We start from the raw sequence: 5,635 nt of genomic DNA, 5'->3' as shown, positions 1-5,635 counted from the left end.
CCTCATCAAAAATGTTTCTAACTTTAGTCGACCGTTTGGATCTATCACCAAAGATGGTCATGGTTAGCTGCAAAATATGGTCTTCTAACAGACTACTGTAAAATGGAAAAGGGTGTAGACCTAATAATGCGCTTTGTGAAAGCTCCAAACCTAAATGACGTACTCCCTGTTAGATAGAGTACATAAAGAGGATACCAATACAAAATGTCAAAAGGGAGCTAGAAATGTTGTGTACATACAATATCCTTCCAGATTATGACCGCAAAGTGATAAAAACAATAGATTTTATTCACATATTCACCAAGTACATCATACTTTTAGTGAACGGAGATTATTACATGAAAATCCAATGGTAAATATAATAAAAATACAGTTTACAATGTTATTGCAGACATGATAACAGACAATGTATCCCATCAAATGGTGTATTATACAGGATGTCTGATGTTTTCACAAGAAACACTACCCGACGCGTTTCGTCCCAAGGACTTCATCAGGGGTTCATGTCTATTTGATAGATATGAATCAAATAAGAAAATTATTAAAAATTATTTTTCCAATATACCATGTTGATCATAATCTGAAAATAGTGTTTGATACATACCAATCAAAGTAGGGGCCAAAAACCGATTTTTACGGTATAATTAGTCCCACAATCAATTTCTGAAAGAACCATATCATAATGAAAATTAATTAATTAATTGCATAATAAGGGTAATTAAATAATCCACTACTATAAAGGAGGGGGGGTGGTACATGAAATTTAAATGGATCTATATAGATGGATTAATATAGATGGATTAAATAGATCTCGTTAATATTCATGGAAACAATCATATATGGACATAATCAACTTAATAGTGATGTATAATTGCAAAAATACAGATGCTAGAATTTATAGAGTTGATAAAAGACCATATATAATGGTCATATATTGTTACCAGTATATACAATAATAACATTAATGGAGAATTTCCATACAATTGTGCCTCATATAACTACAGAATACTTGCAAATAGTCCAAACTGGTATTTAAATATTAATAAGTACATACCAAAAAAGGATTTAAAATCAAATGATCACGCTGAATGTATCAATTTTCACCACGGGTCCAGCCTATAATATATATATATATATATATATCAATTTTATCCGTCAATTAATCCCCTATACAGATGGGGGATAATTCGCTCCAAAAAAGGGGCCAGAAAAATAATTGATTGTACATACCCTCATAGGAGTGCAAACTGTAGGATTATGCTGTTGTGGTCTCTATTAGCTATAACCACCTTTACAATGTTCAGCCTATGAAACAATTGATGATAATCATGTGCTATTTTCCAAATGAATCCCAGGCTCACATGTTACAATGGAGCTGCATTTGCATCAATTTATATGACAGAGAATGATTCATTATTAGATTACATTGAATAACAAAATGGGACCTTAAACATATACAGATTCTCATAATCTATCTCAATTATAACATGATGACAAACATAGTTAATATGAACCAACATTTATGTGTCAACTCAGCCCTCCAGTGTATAGATTCTCACTAAAGAATACTGTTACAGAGAACAGAAACATTGTAACTTACTTTGAATAGTAGCAGCCTCTCCTGAACAGCAGTGTAACATCATGCTGGGCAGGGGGGTTTAAGTACTCTCAGCCTGATATATTCACTTCCTGTATGTGTGAAGCTTGTTAGTGCCTAATTGCCTCTTTCTGCTTTGTTTTTCATTGATTCATTAGAATCTGTGACTAGGTCTCTTTATTAACAAGTGCCCAGGAATCTTAATTTTTATTAAATGTTGTTTTTTATTAAATGTTGTTTTTTAGCCGCAGTGGACGCATTCGTTGTCTATGCGTTCCACTGCGGTCTCCGGCGTGCGTTCCATTGCCCTCGCTTCCGCTTTGTCTAGCGGAAGTGATAAGGTAATGAGAACGGTTGGGTGCATCTGTAGTGACAAACCTAAACCGTGTATATATTTAACATTACCTCATTTACACTATGTAAACTCTACCTATTAGGTGCATATGGTTTATTAATTATATTATTCCAAATCAGAGTGGACGCATTCATTATCCATGCGTTTCACTGTGATCCCGGCCTGCGTTCCATTGCCTCCGCTTCCGGAAAAACGCCATGAAGATATGGTGGCACATAAAATTTATTGTGGCTACGGTGATCAATGTTTTAATTGAACCCTTTATATTTCTATGAAGATTTCTTGTCAGTGTTAGTGCTGATGTGCATTTTATTTGCGCTACATACAGAAAGAATGCGCATTAATAAAGTGACCGTGAATAGTTAATACTGATTTAATGATTATCCTTGCAAACCCTGTGATTAAACTTATAACCTACCTAATTAATTGGCATTATTATGTCTAAATTTGAGACCACATGATTTAGTGTTAAGGTCAATTGACTGTTAATTGACATAAGGCTTACTTAATTTACCTACTAATTACTCCTAAATGTGCCCATTAATAATCCTACTGGTGTTTCCCTTAATGTGATATATTAATAATATATTAATAATATTAGATACCTTGAAAAACTCACATTAATCTGGTTTATCCAATTTAATTATGATCATTTTAATATAATTTAATTATTAACCATTATAAGAGACTAAAGTTAATGAGTTTAAATATAAATCCTACCCAATTGATTATATCTATTGTGATACTGAAATCTATGTTAATTCTTCCCAGTGCTGTTTAATTCAGTGCTGATTACAAGAAATCCAATCCACTTGACTAAATTAACCTACTGCTCGATTATAACATGATATACCAATCAATAACATATTCTGACTGGTTGAGCTGGTTACAACAATAAATGTCCGTTCATTCACATAAAAACATAGCATTACAGCACTTTTTACAAAAAAGAGACAATATCGCATCCTTCATTATGTCCATTAGGGGTTAGAGTGTCTAAAGTATAGATCCAGAATGTTTCTTTTTTAGATAATGTAAGATCTCTACTTCCCCCCTTTTGGTCTACCTGAATGTGCTCTAAAATAGTAAACGAAAAGTTGTTCTTGTCAATTTTTGACCCATGTTTGTCCCTATAGTGCCTAGGTAAACTATGTGTACATACTTTATTTTTTATATTTCTAATATGCTTTTGCACTCTGATTTTTACCTGTCTTTTTGTTTTTCCTATATAAGATAATTTGCAACTGCAGGTGATCCTATAAATCACATACTCAGTATTGCAGTTTGCCAATTGATTGAGCTTGTATGTGCGACCTGTATGCATCACACAGCTAAAGGGTTTTCTTTCCATATAGTCGCAACAGATGCATTTAGAACAGGGAAAGCAGCCTTTGGAGGCAATAAAATTACCCGGGTTGGGGACAGTCGTCTTTCCTGTAACCACTTTACTGGGTGCTATGATGTTTTTCAAGTTATTGGCTCTACGAAATATCAATTCAGGTTTAGTCGGTAGTTCAGGACCCAGGATAGGGTCATTTTTTAAAATCCCCCAATGTTTCTCCAATATCTTTCTTATACTGTAATTCTCACAGTTGTACTGGGTAATGAAAGGTCTAGAGTGTTGGTATTTACCACCTTCAGACTTTATCTTGGGAACTAACATTGTTTCCCTTTCTCTATTCCCAGCTTTGATCTTAGCTGTATCAATCAGTTCTTTACTATAACCTCGTTCTAAGAATCTTTCTGTTAGGATAGATGCTTGTTCCCAATAGTCCTCTAAGTTGGTACAATTCCTTCTGATGCGTAAAAATTGTGCATAAGGTACTCCTTCTTTCCATCTTGTTAGATGGCAGCTGGTCTGAGGGATATAGCTGTTGGCATCAACCTCTTTGAAGTGTGCCTTTGTTTGTATTATTTTGCCAGGGATACCCACTAACACTAGATCCAAAAATTCAATAGTGGTGGTATTTGTTTGATGAGTGAATTTGAGGTTAAACTCATTATCCTGTATGAAAACTAAAAATTCATCAATACTGGAGGAGTTACCCTGCCAAATGAATAGGAGGTCATCTATAAATCTCTGGTAGAATAGTACGTTCTTTTTGAACTCAGATTGATAGATAAATGACTCTTCCCAATCCCCCATATAGAGATTTGCATAAGCCGGGGCAAATTTTGTCCCCATGGCTGTACCTTGTACCTGTAGGTACTGCTTCTGGTTGTATTCAAAGAAGTTATGTTCAAGAATGTATTTGATACTGTCAAGCATAAATTCCCTGCCCAATTTGGTCATTTCTAGATCTTTTAAAAGAATTTTCTCTATTGTTTGCAAGCCTGTTTTATGTGGAATTGTAGAGTACAAAGATTGTACTTCGATGGTTAACCATCTTAGGTCCTCTGACCATGTCACTGTACTCAGTTTTTGAAGGACATCAGTAGAGTCCCTTAGATGGGATTTTAACTGTAATACATAGGGTTGCAATTTTATGTCCAAATAATGGGACAAGTTTGATGATAACGAGTTAATTCCCGCAACTATGGGCCTTCCAGAACTGCTACATACCCGAATAAATTCCCCACAGGGTTTGAAGAGAAATTTAGATGGAGACAACGAGGAACCAGAGGGGGCAGAAAAAAGCCCCAAAAAAAGACGGGCACTATTCCATCAAGAAAAACCCCGTCAGGAATCATCAACACTACAACGAGAGAACTATCCACAGCGGAGGAGTCATTATTAACGAAAGGTCTAAAATTTGCACCAGATACCAACGTTAATAAGTTTGATTTATTTATTGATTTAAGTAAATATATACGAAAATTAACCATTCAGAGACATTTCTTAAAAAACCCACAACTAACTTCAACACCAAGTGGTAAAAAACCAATAGTATCTTTACCGTCCAAATTTTACCCTGTGGAGTCTAGGGGAAGCCACTTAGATATATTCTATGATACGGTCAAAAATGAATTCAGGAATTTGAACATTAAGGAGAATAAATACAACGCAAATCTGAATCCCCAGGAAAAGAAGGCTTTGAAAACCCTGAGAGAAGACAAGGATTTAGTAATTAAGGGAGCAGATAAAGGTGGAGCTGTGGTGCTCCAATCAAAAAAAGCGTACACAGATGAAGCTATCAAAATACTTTATGATAACACTACATATGTGGAACTTTCGGAGAACCCTACGGCCGGGTACCAAGATAAATTGGCTACACTCCTTTCTGGAGCATTGAAAAATGAAGTTATATGTAAGGAAGAATTTGACTTCCTTTACATTAAGCATCCAACCATGCCAACCTTTTATCATATCCCCAAAGTGCATAAGAACAAAAACACTCCCCCTGGAAGGCCCATAGTTGCGGGAATTAACTCGTTATCATCAAACTTGTCCCATTATTTGGACATAAAATTGCAACCCTATGTATTACAGTTAAAATCCCATCTAAGGGACTCTACTGATGTCCTTCAAAAACTGAGTACAGTGACATGGTCAGAGGACCTAAGATGGTTAACCATCGATGTACAATCTTTGTACTCTACAATTCCACATAAAACAGGCTTGCAAACAATAGAGAAAATTCTTTTAAAAGATCTAGAAATGACCAAATTGGGCAGGGAATTTATGCTTGACAGTATCAAATACATTCTTGAACATAACTTCTTTGAATACAACCAGAAGCAGT

General features: G+C 35.0%; 1 long non-coding RNA gene across 1 annotated transcript; it reads right to left on the bottom strand.

Annotated features, from left to right (window-relative positions):
* Positions 1-267: 267 nt before the first annotated feature.
* On the bottom strand, positions 268-1,697 carry LOC134943504 (uncharacterized). The gene is made up of 3 exons (XR_010181577.1): positions 1,601-1,697; positions 605-663; positions 268-507 (listed from the first exon to the last, which is right to left on the bottom strand). It is a non-coding gene; the product is annotated as an uncharacterized LOC134943504 (long non-coding RNA).
* Between the last annotated feature and the right edge of the window lie 3,938 nt (positions 1,698-5,635).

Source organism: Pseudophryne corroboree, chromosome 7, assembly GCF_028390025.1.
Source record: "Pseudophryne corroboree isolate aPseCor3 chromosome 7, aPseCor3.hap2, whole genome shotgun sequence".
Lineage (NCBI taxonomy): Eukaryota > Metazoa > Chordata > Amphibia > Anura > Myobatrachidae > Pseudophryne > Pseudophryne corroboree.
The sequence above is the reverse complement of the archived record's forward strand: the minus strand, read 5'-3'. Positions and strand labels throughout refer to the sequence as shown.